The following is a 16,910-nucleotide window of genomic DNA, read 5'->3' as shown; positions in this document are numbered from 1 at the left end:
TAATAATGTTGCTCAATATACAATAAAAGTATTTAATTGACAGAGCCTGATTGTTTCTTTGTACCATGCAATGGTGCTACAGCTCTAAGAAAATTCCTTAAGTACTAACAGTTATATTTTAAATACCAAGTTGAAGGAAAAGAAGGGCTCAAGGAAGACCTGTCTTAAAATTCCTTACTTGAAGGGGAAAAAAAGACCTTTTTTCAAGCTGTTTTTACAATGGAAATCATAATTCAGTGTGTGCACATGTGTCAGGAACTTTGCAATGCTTTTAAAAGGGATCAGCATCACTAATTAGGCACTGAAATGCAATTTCTGGGGGAATCTGGGAGCTCAAAGCTGAACATTTTACCTGGCTTGGAAAGACCTTTGAAAAATAAAAGTTAAACAGTAATTACACATAAGTGTTGCTGAGAGACTTTACACCTGTCTTGACATGAACCAGATCTTTTGCATGGATGATGAAATTCTTGGCATTGCTTTAGGTAATTGGGATAGCATTAGCTTAGGCAGGGTAAGAATCCAGCAGGCACAAGCCTAGACAGGTAGGATAAAGGAGGTACTGACTCGAAACAGCATGACATCTTATCTGTTGAAAGTCTAAACATGTTAATCATTGAACATAAACAGATCTGCTGATATTTTTAGAAAGGCATTTCAACTCCTAAGTAACAATGTTTTAAAAAGGACACCAATAACCCTAATCATGTTTTCCACAGGTCTTCCCAGCCCTTTGCAGATTGTTTCTTCCAAACCTCAGACCAGGAAGGAAAAAAAAAAATAAGAAAAAGGGAAAAAAAAAATCACCAAAAAAGCCAAAGACAGGTAGCTGAGTTTGGTGTTAGGACAAAAAAGAAGTTGCTGGCAATCATCATTTGCTTGTTGGCTATGCTACAGACTCCTCCTTCAACCTTTATCTCCTCGTGCCCTAGTTACCAGTCTGTAAAATGAAGGTAATGTTTCCTACCTCACAGGAACGTTCTCACAATAAATCCATAAATGCCTGGGACACACTGAGACACCACTGCAACAGAGGCCATAAAAATACCTAGGGAGAAGAAAAACAAGCATAAAAATAAGTCTCATCTGTGACCACAAGAAAGACATTCAGTAAAACGTAACGCAAAGGTTAACACCTCACTTAACAACACCAACTCTCCGTCCTGGGAAAGAAGTGCTTTGGTTCAACACACATTCCCATCCAGACAACCATGACAGCAAGGGACAGCTTCCCCTTCTCTACTTTGACATAGTAGTCACAATAATCCACCACTGTATACAGACAGGATAGGTGTTTCCTTTACAGATTACTAGCTCAGGCCCTTCATTACAAGTATCACATCCGAGAACCCTAATCATAGCAACAGAACCCAACATACTGACAATGATCTTCCTCAGTTTCCATATCCAACATCTATGTAAAACTCAGTTCCTCCAACAGAGCATTTTAACACCAACAGTGACCCAGCAATTTACACAGCTTTTGCCTACCCCCAAAATTTATCTCCCTAACGATAAAAAATTAATTACACCATCTTCCTTGTTCAGCCTGGAGAAGAGAAGGCTCTGGGGAGACCTAATAATGACCTTCCAGTACCTGAGGAGCCTACAAGAAGCATGGAGAAAGACTGTTTACAAAGAACTGCAGTGATAGGACATGGGGCAATGGTTTCAAACTAGAGAAGAATATAATTAGATTGGATGTTAGGAACGAGTTCTTTACCATGAGGGTAGAGGAACACTGGAATAGGTTGCCCTGGGAGGTGGTTGAGGTCCCATCCCCAGAGATATTCAAGACCAAGCTCAACAGGGCTCTTGGCACCCTGCTCTAGTTGAGGATGCCCCTGTTTACTGCAGAGAGAGGGTTGGACTGGATGACCTTTGGAGGTCTTTTCTGACCCAGACCATTCTACAATTCTATGATTCCTGTCAGGGCTCATTTTACTGCCTAAACCAAGCAAGTCTGTTCTCAGGTGACTCCCAATCCTTGAGATTATCTCTGCTAAAATCAGAAGCCTCCCATCTTCCACCCAGTGCCACCCTTGCGGCTCACTGTCACTTTGAGACTGCACAAAGTAAATAAAGCTGTGTTTCTCCAGCACCTGCAGCTCGTAACTATCTAGCTCAAAGCACAAGTTACTTTCTCCCAATGCCTCCTATGGTCATGACCCTGCACAGCTATCACCATGGAGATCCATCCCATTTCTACAGCTCCAGGTCTCAAGACTTTATGAAAGATATTCTGATCCTTCAGAGACCTGACTGTGCCTCCTGACTAACCCACAGCACTTTGAGCCCTCAGGGCACTGTTCCATGGTGCCAGTGACATTGCAGAGAACACTCACAATCTCCACAAAAACCACACTTTGTATTTTCAGTGTCAACTCAGCTCAGCAACCTACAAGCTGAGCTCAATTACACTCTTAAGTGTTCTTTAACGTGAGCCAAATGACTACAGCCCCCAAAAGGATAAGTGATTCAAAATTATGCAAATGCAGAGAATGAATTATTTACCTTTTATCATTTACAAAATACTCATTCTGTAAAGAGTTTCAGCACTCCTATGGAGACTATGACAGTGCCCTGAAATTCAGGTCTCTGATGGCTGCTGTGTCATGCACTAACCACATCCTTTGTGAGAAGGGGAGAGGAACGTTGCAGGTTTGCTCCAGCTCTGATTTGGGACAGAGGGCTGAGACAGCCTGCCCACCCACTGCCCCTAGCACTTAAGGACACTTCCACCTATCGCCTTTCTCATTCCCTCACAACTTGTGCTGACTGAAACAACAAAAATCTCCTCAGGTGGCACGTTGGTTTTTTTCCTGGAGAGAAGAGCAGTTCCCTCCCTCCCAGCACAATGAGTGGAACCAGCTTGGGAGCTGGTCAAACAAGCGCTGGAGCTGGTAGTGGGGGAACAGCAAGATCACCCCTTCTGCTGGCAGTCTGCAGCCAGCTTAGACTGGGACATACTGGAAACCTCAGCCCAGGGAACCAGCACACACTCACCTTTCCAAGGACTCTGATCCATTTAAAACCATGCTCTAATAACCTTCACAAACAAATATATTATGCAATTCGATGTGGTGCAGCACTGACTCCAACGACTCTGTAGCAGTGCTTACTCTACTATATTTACTTCTGGCAAACACTGGCAGCATTCACTGCAGTCATTCACAGTGTGTTCCTGTTTTAAACCTGGAGGTCCTACCCTGCCAGTATCTATGCACAATGCTCCTCAAGGAGTTTTTCATAACGTCGACCATGTTGTCCCTCTTCTGTCCCTGCAAGATCCCTTGTCAAAACATAATTAAGTTTCCTCCCCTCTAATGTTTTTTCCCCTTTAATGCTGGGGGGGGAGAACCACATTACAGCATCCCAGCCCAGCCTCTCTCCCTAAGTCAGGTCAACAACTCCCATTTTCAGCTGTCTCCACATTGTCAGGCTCCATCCTTCCAGTCAGAATTTGAGAGAAGCACCCTGGGATTTGAGGAAAGCCCTCTTTCAGGCACGCACACATCCACTTTGATGCCCATGACCAAGACTAACATGCTATATGAACAGAAGATAGATGACACATTTGTTTTCTCCCTTCCCCCATGAGTAACACAATGGCCATTTCAGTACTGCCTCTCTTCACTCTCTTCATCAGCTAGTCTTTGTTGCAAGAACGGCAATCACACTTGAGTGCCATCTATCCAGCAGTAAGTGGTTAAACCCCAAGACACATTGTATACAGGGAAGGATATTTAAGCTACTTAAATGGCAATCTTTTAATAAATGCATAAAAATGCTTGAAATTACTGCAAGCCAGCAACTTAAGTTAATATCCTCCCTCAAACATATTGGTCTCTGCTGCCAATTTTTACATCAGTTTTGATATATTCCTTCCAAATTTATTCTTTCAAAACCCTATGGAATTTCCTATAGGGTTGCTATCTAACACACAGTTGCAGTCATCCATGGTACATATGCATATATTTCACTAAAGGCTCCTAGCTCCCAAAAGCATAAGCAGATTTTTGCATTTGCATAACAGGGGCAGTTCAAGTCAACTATTCTCAGCAGCACCACTGCTAGAAAAGGAAGGGGAAATGCATCACAGAAAAAAAAATTGATATATTCTTTTAAGGATCTTTTCTACACTGGAAAGGCAAAGAGAAAAGATGAGGTTGGAAAACACTCTCAATTCATAGAAGTCGCTGTTGAATATGCAGTTTATAAGCCCCTGAAACCCTCGCCACAAGAAGACCTGTGCACACTGAGGTGATGGCTTATGCTCAGAATTCCTTTGCATCTGTTTGTCTGATATGTATATTTGAATTTTCACACTGATTCACTTTTGGCTGTCACAGCCACCTTTCTAAAACTGATATTCTGCTTGCAGAGGGAAAGGGCACACAAGCGTGACGCACTTGCTGTTGGGGGTTAAACATTAACCAAAAGACTCGAAGGAAAGTGGTAATGGCAGTTCACTGGAGATAACCTTCTTCATGAAGCATGCTGCAGTCTCCATCATGGTAATTTAGTTTGTTGGAAGTCCAAAGTGTCTAAAAAGAGACCACATCAATAGGATTTTAGCACTCTGAAGTACACACAGCTTCTCCTCTGCCCCAAGTTAAAACTCAAGGCCAGCAAGAGCTAAACATCCCCCTGCAGCACCCTGTAGGAAGAGCTCAGCCCCTACACCTCTGCAGCCAAAATCACAAACACTAACACCACACTTTTGCCAGTTTCCATTTGTGTCAAGCTCAGAAGAGTATTTTCTGAAGTTCTTCAGGGCTGCTTTTTCAATCTACGTGACAGTATTTATTGAACAGACAATACGGGTAAGTCACAAGCATTTCATGCAGCGGTGACAACTGCAAGGAATTCCTTGTTTCTCGGTAAGCTCCCATGCTGGCTGACACAGCAAGAGGCACTGTGAGAGGTCAAGAAAAGCCACAACTTATCACAAGAAAACAGCAAATTGTGAAAAACCTGTATCGCAAGGTTAGCTGCCTAAGCGCAGCTTTAATAGAGCTCCATAAATACCTCACTCTAACACTGACAGAGGTTAAAAACCTATTATCTCTCCCAAATGACAGTGTGAACATATGTTCAATCAAGCACCCCGCCCCACCAAGCTACAAAGTAGATTCTGTTCTTTCAGTTCCACAAATACAAACCACAGGGAGCATTTTAAATGAAAGCGTTATGAAGATTACATTAGGCAAGTTTGATCTACTGTAAAATGCTTGCACACATTAAGAGGGAGAACCACCTTTAACACCTGCTTTCTCTTCAAACATAGCATTATCTCTGTGCACGGCTTGGCTCTTAATGGGATCAAATCTCAAGCTAAATTGCGAGGCTTACTCCAGCAGCAAAGAACATTTTAAATGTTTGGGAACCTAGTGGCCTGCTAATACCAAACTGGTGGCAATATTCCTCTGGGAGCATATACTCTGCTGAGCTGCTCAGCTGCCTGCTGCCCTGCAGCATGGCTCTGCAGAGCAGAGCAGATTTTTGCCCCGGTGTGAAATGTTGTGACAAGAGAGCTGAGATGCGGCAGCTGCAGAAGGCCTGCACAATCCAAGAAGTGTTGAAAGTCAGCATCATAAATATTCACAAGCAGACTGATTTGTTTTCTTACCAATAGCTCATTGTTATTCACAAATATTAATTAGTTTCTAAATACCACCTGTTACTCAGTCCTCCCCTCTGCTGCTCCCTGGCTGAGGAGGCTCCCAGCCTCTCCACACTGCTCAGAGACATAATGATGTCTACCCTGCTACTGGGAGGAGAGGCAGAGTATAATTACTTATATCTTTCTCTGCTGACCTCTCTTGATGATGAAACAAGCAGCTCTAATGGCCTCTGACGGGAGCCTGGTCCAGCACAACTCAGATGTCAACTGCACTAGTAGGTCTTTGGAGTGGAGAATGCTTTTAATGATCCAAAATTCAAAGATCTGAATGAGAGGAGAGATCAAGCTCAAAGACTCTCCCCACCAAAGGGAGGGAAAGCTTTCAATGCAATCACTCACATTTCCAGGGTTCACTCACACTTCAGACAAAGTTGAGGCACCAGGAATTGCTCATCACATCCTACAGTACAAATAAATCTCAAGTCTGCCAGGAGGAAAGCTGTTCAACACCTAACCAATTTTCTTTGAATTTCTTTGGACCACTTCCTCAAAGGATCTCTCTCTGAAGGTAAGAGGTACAGGTATAAGCAGACAGCCAACGTGGGATTCCTCCTTCCTACTAGCAATGGTGAATGTGTTCTCTCCTACTAATTATATGCATTGCCAATAACGTGAGAAAGTTGGGCAGAGCAAAACTGGGCGGAGCAGTGATAAAATGTAGAAGCCTGCAACACATTTGAGGCTGAAGAAGTGATGCAGATGAGTGACCAAGTACTGTCTTGGTCTCTCCAAACCCAGGTTGTAAGAGCTCTCAGACCGCTGAAACACACTCATCCTGCTCACTGTCAAACAGAGACAACTAGGGAGAAGGTGTTTGTCTTGGGGAATTCAAATACAAATTAATAAAGGAATGGAACTAAGTCCTTGAGCACAGGCTCACACCTGGCCATACTGAAGAGATGAATCTAAAGCACCCACTGCTGTCAGCTGAAAGAGTCAAGCTCCAAAACATAGCATTTGGCATTTCCATCATCTTAAGAAGGTGCTGCCTTTTCAATGCAGATACAGCATGATTGTTATCCCACTGCTGACAGGCTTGGTAACAAGGCACAGACATCAACCTGTACGCTTTCTAGGGAGAAGACAATCTATTCAATATACCTTTCTCATCAGCAGCTTTTTCTGACACATCATGATTCCACCAACAGTCCAATCTGAATACTTAAGAGGTTTTTTTACCATCTTAAGCATCACGCCATCAGGTCTACAGAACAGCTACAGAGTAGAACAAGTAATAAGTAACAGATTAGGGTGAAAATCAGAGCAGGTTTTGCTGGAAAATGCAACTACAGGACAATTTAACTTCATCCTTGTTAAATATGGAATGGGGGAGTTTTCAGCCTGAAATTCTGAACAGAAAACAATCTGTGCAGCAGTCCCTGTCGACAGCAATAACCCAGGACCACTGAGGTTTTCTGAGAACTTGGTCAGCCTCTTGTTCAAGTTCCTCAGATTACAAAACTCACAAGTGGGAGGGCAAGAAGCATGTACCAATGTCTAAAGTAATTTCCTCAGTGACTGGCAAACATGGTGCTGAATTTCTTAGGGACTTGAATGGCTGACACTGAAGTTAAGCTTCACTGGAGTTATATTTAGTTCTGCACGAATACAAGCAAGGAAATCTTTCTTCCCACTTACTAACGCAGTGTGACAGGAAACAATTATTTGCTCAGTGTCTAATCTTACCTTTGCTGAACATCCAGCTTCTAGAAATTGTACATCACATAATAAAGAAACAAACTGCTATCCTGCAAATCAGTGAGAAAACTCACTTAAGAAGATGAAGAGCCATTTGATTTGCACATGTCTGTGCTACACTGGTCTTAGCTATGCAGATGGAGTTAGTGTTGAGGCCTCTCTTGCTTTGATACTGAACTACAAAGTAAGTTTGTTTTCTGCACTGTACACTAATTTATTCAGAAGCTCTGTGGATATCTGAAGAGTATCCTGGCTTCTCCAAAGTGTAAAGCAGAGCTGGGCAGAACAGATTTTAAACACAATTAAAAAAGTAAATAAATCCATCTTTTATGGTTTCCAGTGCCATTTATCTCTATGGAATCACTTTAATGTCCACAAAGACGAGAGACAACAAAACACATGATTCAAATGAAGGCCTGGTTAGACCGTGGAGAAACAAGCCGTGATTGTATGGTGGAATCCCACATGCTTCAGAAGCGCTCAAAAGGCTGTACACAAAATTCCTGTGCATGTAGCCAAGAAGAAACCATGCTCCTGCCTACTGCAGCATGAGTGCCAACTAACAGGTTTGAAGTTTCCAAGCCATCTAACACATCATCCTTGCACACTGAGGAAGTTAGAAAGCATACAAATACCATGATAGAAACAACAGGTCCTGTCTTTTGGCACTCCAGTTTCAAACAATCCAGCTTAACTACAGTGTTATGTGTGACTAATTTTGATGAACAAGTTACAAGGATTTCCAGTCAGAAATGACACCTCCTCTTACTTCTGCCTGTGTGAAGTCTAGGAACACTGTTTGGATGATGTATCTCCTTTGAGAATCCTATGGCAAGAGGAAAAATCCATGCACCAAATGACTATTTGACCCTTATGGTCAAGTGTATCCAAACTTCTCACAGGAGCTCACCGGCAGCCAGAGCTGATGACTGATGGTGCCTGTTCAGCTGTGTCCTTGCACTCAACTGAGATATTCAGTAGGCATAAAGTTTTGCCTTGGGGAATCCAAGTTTTGATCAGGAATTTTACTTCTGATGCCCATAAGGTCCCCATCTGTGTTTTACTGGCTACATTTTTTCACTCTAACAAGACAATTCCTACAGCGCTTTCTATATTGATTAGCAAAAGCCAGTGCTGAAGCCTGACTTATCTTGACTGCATTGCTGGAGGGAGGGGGAATCATTTTTGTTTTAAATATATCTAACTAGCATCCTACCATTTTATCCAAGCACAGCTGAACACCTCATCCCCATTCCCAATACTGTCAAAGGAGCAGGAACAATCACAAATTTGCATCACAGGGGTAGAGGGGCCTATTGATACACTGTCTGTGGTTCTTGCTGAGTACCAAAGGGCAGCAACTACGTCATGTAGTTCAGAGATGCACCAGATTAAAGGCTCCTCTCTGCTTCAGTGGTACTGACACAGAATGGTAAGCCAATACAGGCATGAGCTTGATAAAACGAGATGTGGCTGAAGCCTTTTATGCAGTTGATGTAGTATCAGTGTATTTTCTCTCTGTTCTACTGTTTGTTATTCCTGTGCACACAACAGTCCACGAATATTCCATGAGACTAAACAGGAATAGTCTCCATCAAACTTTGCTGAAGAGACCAGACTGGACTTTCAACAGTCAAGCACATACAGGCCACATTCACCTTCCAGTTGCCTAGAAGCTTTTATTTAATTCTCCTATGGCTCTGTACTTCTCCTTGACTGTTGTCTCAAAAGAGAGGAGGCCAAGCAAAACAAGACTCTGCCTTCAAACAAGATGAACATTTTCCCTAAAGCAGATTCCTTTTCACTGAAAATCTCTTTTCTCCCACTCCCCTGAAGACTTGCCATCTTCATGACAGTGCTAACATGATGGGGTAAAAGGAGGAACTTCCTTTCTGATATGGGTTGCCACGTGGCACCTCCCCTCCCCTGAGCTTTTAAGCAAATTCATAGTATAAATGGCATCTCCAAGAACTTAACTGAGGTTTATGGAATGAGGAGACATAGATGACAGGAATACAAATTACCACTAGTTATTAAGTAATCAGAGGGATAAAGACACATGTTTTAGGAATTAAGAGTAGCTAATTATTATGAATTAGTATTAGGAGTTACTCTTTTTCAGAAACTAACTACTACCCATCAGTCTATTGTGTGTTCTTACACATAGAATACATAACACTGAAGGGGATGCTTGAGTGTTGGCTCTCATCTCATCCAAAGATATATTCCTCCAACAGCCACACCAACCTTTTAGTCTGCGAAGGATAAACCAGAAGAAATATTCCATTGTATACACAAGCTCTGAAAGATCTCCCCACATTTTGTTAATGCTCATTAAAGAAAACCTTTGCAGACACCAACTACCTTGGAAAAGAGAAAAGGAGCAAAATACAGTTAATGCTACTTTGTTCAGGAGGAGCTAGAAAGGAGTACTCTGCAAGCACTGATCAGTGAACTCTTCACATCCTATTTTGCAAGGTTTTAACTCTACATGAAGCAGACTCCTCTAACAGAATTAATTTAAGGGTGTCCAGAGGACTGTGAAGTTCTTTTAGGACAAGAGAAGAATACAGCAGTATCTTGTCAACACTGCAAGTCCTGGGCATGACCAGCACTGGGATGCAGAAATGAATCTGTGAATAAAATATCCAGACAACTACACTACTACACAAATAGGCAAGAATGCCACCAATAGAAGCATGAGGTCAAGACCTGTCTTGTTTTGGTGGAGGTGTTGTATTTTAGAATAGAATAAACAAGGTTGGAAGAGACCTTTGACATCATCAAGTCCAACCCATTATCTGACACTATCTAATCAACTAACCCATGGCACCAAGCACCCCATCCAGTCTCCTGCTAAACACCTCCAGTGATGGTGACTCCACCACCTCCCCGAGCAGCCCATTCCAATGGCCAATCACTCTTTATATGAAGAACTACTTCCTAACATCCAGCCTAAACCTCCCCTGGTGCAGCTTGAGACTGTGTCCTCTTGTTCTGGTGCTGCTTGCCTGGGAGAAGAGACCAGCCCCCACCTGGCTACAACTTCCCTTCAGGTAGTTGTAGACAGCAATAAGGTCTCCCCTGAGCCTCCTTTCTCCAGGCTAAGCAACCCCAGCTCCCTCAGCCTCTGCTCCTAGGGCTTGTGCTCCAAACCCCTCCCCAGCTTTGTTGCCCTCCTCTGGACATGTTCCAGCAAGTTTTGTTGTGTTTGGAATGGGCTGGCCAGGGAGGTGGTGGAGTCACCATCACTGGAGGTGTTTAAGAGGGGACTGGATGAGGCACTTGACGACATGGTTTAGTTGATTAGATGGTGTTGGGTGATAGGTTGGACTTGATGATCTCCAAGGTCTTTTCCAACCTGGTTAATTCTATTCTAGTGCATTTGTTTGCTGTGGGGTTGGGTTTTTTTGTGGATTAGTGGCACTCAGCCTTACTTGGCTGCCCGATGGCCTACTCCACAGGACTGTAACTTCCGACTGTAATGGAAAAAAGACTTATGTTATGAGAGACAAATGTCACAAAATTATCACAAAAACACACAATAGGATGGTTTGTTACTTTTTAATCCATTGCAATTCATTGCATCAGACTCCATCACAACAGGATAATCTTCAAGTAGCTAGAGTTAACATCTTGCTGTAGCATAAATCCAAGAAAAGCAATAAACACCATGAAGGAAGCTTTCAGAGAAACTATTAGCTCAAGTTCACATTAGTGTTGCCTGACATGTGCTCTCCATTGCACTGAAGAGCTAATGTTTATCTGTCTCTCTACAAGGCTTTTGACACAAAGCCCCAAAACCCCTATGAATACATTAACGCTGGGGAATTAGCTGCAACATCCAAACCAGTAAACAACTACCACCAGCACACTCCCATCCTAAATCACAGTATCACAGTATAACTTAGGTTGGAAAGGACCTCGAAGATCATTGAGTCCAACCTATCAACACAGACCCCATGGCTAGACCATGGCACCAAGTGCCACAACCAATCCCCTCTTGAACGCCTCCAGGGATGGTGACTCCACCACCTCCCTGGGCAACCCGTTCCAATGATGAATGACTCGCTCAGTGAAGAACTTCCTCCTCACCTCGAGTCTAAACCTCCCCTGCCGCAGCTTGAGACTGTGTCCCCTTGTTCTGGTGCTGGTTGCCTGGGAGAAGAGACCAACCCCTTCCCGGCCACAACCACCCCTCAGGTAGTTGTATATCCAACTTTTAGTTGTAATCAAACTTTCTTAATATCTCTAAAAAAAAAAAAATTAGATTATTTTCCTCCCCTGCTTCAAGGGGCAAGAGAAAAAAAAGATATCAGAAATAATATGGCATCAATCTTCATGGACCTAACAGGCTTTCCTCTCAGCATCAAAGCTGCCATCCCAGACGAGCTGGAATTGCAATAATCATTCAGACTGGGAATATCAAATCCTTGCCAAATGACTCAAGGTAAGCTACAGCTTAGAAATGAAACAGACATAAATTTGAACTGAAAAGAGATGAACACACTGTATCACACAGCCATTAGTACAGCACATCTATTATAGATGTATATTAAACATGGATGGTTATACTTAGATGATCTAGACAAGCACATTTTTAAACAAAGAAATAGCTTTCTCTGCTCTGTAGTGGAATTATCACAAGCTAGAATTCCCAGTGAGTGATCTGCTACAAGAGAAAGTATTAAAGAGCACTTTAAGAAGTTATTTACAATACAAACACTGGTTTTGCTTAGTACAACAAGCCAAAACCTTGTCTCGAGCTGCCTGTATTTAAAATTTTCATATGCAAATAAAGTACCCCAAAATAGAATATACTTATAATAGTAAAATAAATGCATGATGGAGAGCACATCCATTTTGAATAGAATAGAATAAACCAGGTTGGAAGAGACCTTCAAGATCATTATGTCCAACCTATCATCCAACACCACCTAATCAACTAACCCATGGCACCAAGCACCCTGTCAAGTCTCCTCCTGAACACCTTCAGTGATGGCGATTCCACCACCTCCCCAGGCAGCCCATTCCAATGGGCAATCACTCTCTCTGTGTAAAACTTCCTCCTGACCTCCAGCCTGAATTTCCCCTGGCGCAGCCTGAGACTGTGTCCTCTTGTCCTGGTGCTGGCTGCCTGGGAGAAGAGACCAACCTCTGCCTGTTTACAACCCCCCTTCAGGTAGTTCTAGACAGCAATAAGGTCACCCCTGAGTCTCCTCCTCTCCAGGCTAAGCAGCCCCAGCTCCCTCAGTCTCTCCTCATAGGGCTTGTGTTCCAAGCCCCTCACCAACTTCGTTGCCCTTCTCTGGACTCGTTCCAGCAAGTCAATCTCCTTCCTAAACTGAGGGGCCCAGAACTGGACACAGTACTCGAGGTGTGGCCTAACCAGTGCAGTGTACAGGGGCAACTCCATCTTCATACCCTCATGCTCTGAAACTCACAGAAAACTGAATGTGACACCAAATGTAGCCAACAAACACCACCACAATTATAAATGCTGTCTCAGTCCTATGTATTTAGAAGCATATTAATAGTATCAAACAGTACAGTAACCACAACGACCAACTCTGGATAGTCCAGGTTCTTCTTTCTTGCACATCATAAATACAAAAAATGGTCATTTCTTGTAATTCTGTGCCATGCCTACACAATTGGCACTGAATAAACTCTCAGACACAGATTTCTTTATTTCACATTAAGTTTTTCCTTAAGAAGCAAAATAAATCTTTACTTTTAACATATTTAAATCCTGTCTTAAAGCATTTAATAATTAGGTTTCTGTTTCTAAAGCAGTATAAATATATTAATGCATTTATAAATACACATAACATGACAATAAATTTATACACCAAAAGTATTCACATTTAATATATGTTTAAAAAAACCCCCACAATTGCTTCCTGTGCCTTCAACAGAGGTAAATCACCAGGGCAAACAACTGAAAAGAATGCACTAAACCAACTCTGAATAGTGATTGACCTTTTGGCTGGTGTAGAAATAGCTTTTTTTCCCCTCATTTCAGTTCATTCAGTTAATTCAATGACTTGCTTTGCTCAAAATAAGAAATCAATTAGAGAGAGAAATAACACAGCACAAAGATTTGTTTTCATTTTCCAATCTCAAAATAAACATTAAGTGCAAGAGGATGAGATCTACCATTTACAAAATCCTCCAGGGCCAAAACCATTTTCCAGTCACTATCCAGAGTTAATACCCATAACTGTTTTTAATCTCAAAAGCAGTCCCTTACCAATTCTAAAGGCAAGATGCGGCAAGTCTGGTTTTGATTTATGTATTCAGTAAATTTCAGACCAACATAATTAACAACTTCATATTGTTTCATGCATTTTGACATCAATACAACTATGTGTCTGGGCTCAGTTGGTAGAGCATGGGACCCTTAATCTCAGGGTCATGGGTTCAAGCCTGCAGTGAGCAGCAGTGTCCTTTATAGGTGGGTAGGATTAGTTGATGGGTTGGACGCGATGATCTTGAAGGTCTCTTCCAACCTGGTCTATCTATTCTATTCTATATACTCAGCACTCAATATAGGTTAAGCATCTATTTTACTACCAAAAGTATGAGTATGAGCTACCTGAATGCTTATTTGGCAGAGTTAGACAATTATAGCAGATGCTTGTAATGTTGACAAAAGGTGTTACCTTACTGTAAAAGCTGTACTTAACAGCAAATCAAGACAATCTAGTCATTACCAAACTACTAATAATTAACCTCTCCTTTGAGAAATGTAACAAAGTAAGATCAAAGTTGCTGATTTACATCAAAGTTTCTGCTTGATTTACATCATTATTTAAACCATGTTTCAGAGAATGAAGTATTTATTACAAAGTAGCAAAAAAGAGTGGAAAGATTTAATGAACTCTGACAACAATCTCTATTTTTAGCCTCATCCCAAATTCACCATGGATTTGGCAGGAAAATTCCTGAAAGTCCTTGAGCTACCATATCAGTGACAGTCTTAATATCCAGATGGGGTAAAACTCAAGAACGAGTTGTTTGACAATTATTTGGGAGCCAGGAAATTGAGCAGATTTCAATGTATCCCTAACCATGCTAGGCTCATGTTCCCGCTGATGAGTGGCCATCATTGGAGGTTTTCAGGAGGAGACTTGATGGGGTGCTTGGTGCCATGGGTTAGTTGTTTAGGTGGGTTGGATTGTTGAAGGGTTGGACGCAATGATCTTGAAGGTCTCTTCCAAACTGGTCTGGTCTATTCTAGTCCTACTCTATTCTACTCCTACTCTACTCTACTCTCCTAAGTACCTCCCCTCCTACTCATCCATGCACCACGTAACAACTCAATGGTACATCAGAGCCCACAATGGGCCTAAGCAATACATCCCAGAGCTCCAACAGTATCTTTTACTGATGAGGGTAGTAAAGAGAGAGGACAACCTCTTATCTTAATCATGGCATTTTTTTCCTTCATTACAAGAATGAAAGAATTATGAGAAGAGTAGAAAGTTAATGCAGACAAACTATTTTATTATTTTTTTTTACATCTCACCAGTATTTTAATTAAACCCCTTTGTTATGTCTGCTACACAAGTTCAAAGCGTTGCAATGCAGCAGCAACGGCAACACAGCAAAGTCTTGCTACGCTTGGGGGAGGAAAAAAGAAATGTTTTCAACTTTCACCAAATCAGCGCCTGTAATTACTACAGGAATAAACCTAATTTATAGCAGGCAAACACAAGGCATAATCATTTTCTGTGCAGCCATAAATGAGTTTATTTTTGCTGCAACATGATAAAGTTTTAACATTTTCTGCATGTCAGACCGACTATTTTGATAACATTCTTTACATTTCCTCCTTATTAATGAGATGAAAAATTTGCTATTAAGATATGCAAGCCATCTCAATACATCTTGTTACTGGATAAGCTTCAACAAAATCTTAAAGCACCTTTTTTTTTTTCTCTCTCTCATCACATTAACACAACAAATGCACAGCCAGAATTCTTGCTTTGGTATTAGACAATGTTCTCTCTCCGCACAATATCAAGAGGTGGAATTCAGCAAACTCCAGCAAATCATTTGGGGTTTTTGGTTAATTCTGTTCAGAATGCAGCAACAGAGATGATAAAAGCAGTTTGAATTTTCATTATTTCCAAAGATTTAATATTTTTTCTTTCCCCCCAATTTAACTGAATCCAAGACAACAAAAAAAGTTGCCTCTGTTTTTTATCATGCCAAAGACTACCTCTGCTATTTAAAAGGACTTTCACATCTCCACTTTCGCTGCTAACCTTTTGTGAAGAACAATTTCTGATTGCTTGGCTATTTTTCATTTGCCTACTTCTATTCATAAAAGAAGAAAAAAAAGGAGCATGTAAAATGGCAGACTGAGAGACTGTTCAAAGCCTTGCACACACAAACCTGAATACAGTTCTGTAAAACCTAGAAGCAATGTTATCAAACCATGGGATCGCTTCGCAACCCAATGGCACTGCTAACCACAGAACAGCCCAAGCGCTCGCTGGCATCAAACCACAATAGCAAGTCATGAACACAAGTGATCATTCTTTGCCCTGAATGTCAGTTTTGAAGAGTACATCCGTGCAAGCACACACATGCATTTAAGCACATGTACAAAGGACACCCATAATCAAATAACCCTGACAGCTCATACCTGGAGAAAAAAAGCATTTTTATGAGATCGCATAGCTCATGTCAGCAAAATAGTTTGGACCAAGTTATCCCAGAATTCTCCAGCTACCTACTTCAGTTCCTCTGTCACATGGTCTGGAAAATTACCATGGAAAGATACTGCAGCCAGGCTGTCATTTCTGGTGCCGGAAGAGACAAGTTGAACGATGCCACCGCAACAGGAAGGATGGCTCCTAAAATGCTTCTGCAAGACTGCTGTGGAAAGACCTTTATCAGCTAGTGACTATAAATTTATTTTCTACAAAGGAACCTTCTGGCATAATGTGCAGAGAAAGGACATAAAATGCAATCTGTCTGCCAATGAAACTAAAAAGTGAGTGCGAAGGCGGGAAGAGGCAGCATATTTTGTTGAAATATGTAGATATGCCACTTAGATCTCAATGTGTGGCACTGTCTGACACCAAAGGGTGAAATGTTCTGATCTCTGCTTACAATATTTATGCTGAAAAAGCTCCAGTATTTCATTCAAAGCTCCCAAAACACCCATCACCCTCTCTCCCAAAGCAAGAGAGTTGGGCCAGAGCCTTCGGCAAGTTTGGCAAACAGGCAACAAAGCCTGCGGACAATCTCGCCAGCATCGCTTGTCTCCATCTTCGCAAGCACCCACCTATCTTTTTCCAGAGGACAACTAAGGACTATTGAAATGAAATTAGCTCTGTTTTCTACAGCATACAAGTAAGGAGTTGGGGCTGTTCAGTCTGAAGAAGAGAAGGCTCCCAGGTGACCTAATTGTGGCCTTCCAGTATCTGAAGGGGGCCTACAAGAAGGCTGGGGAGGGACTTCTCAGGATATCAGGGAGTGATAGGACTAGGAGGAATGGAATGAAGCTGGA

General features: G+C 41.9%; 1 protein-coding gene across 8 annotated transcripts in view; it reads right to left on the bottom strand.

Annotated features, from left to right (window-relative positions):
- Positions 1-16,910, bottom strand: part of PTPRF (protein tyrosine phosphatase receptor type F) — a 430,746-nt gene that overhangs the window by 317,712 nt on the left and 96,124 nt on the right. For all 8 annotated transcript variants that reach the window (XM_068141543.1, XM_068141542.1, XM_068141545.1 and 5 more), the window contains exon 2: positions 968-1,048. The gene's annotated coding sequence lies outside the window, so the exon portion shown is untranslated. The remainder of the gene's footprint in view (positions 1-967; positions 1,049-16,910) is intronic.

This window comes from Melanerpes formicivorus, unplaced genomic scaffold, assembly GCF_026170545.1.
Source record: "Melanerpes formicivorus ecotype bairdi unplaced genomic scaffold, bMelFor1.0.p_v2 SCAF_7, whole genome shotgun sequence".
Lineage (NCBI taxonomy): Eukaryota > Metazoa > Chordata > Aves > Piciformes > Picidae > Melanerpes > Melanerpes formicivorus.
The sequence above is the reverse complement of the archived record's forward strand: the minus strand, read 5'-3'. Positions and strand labels throughout refer to the sequence as shown.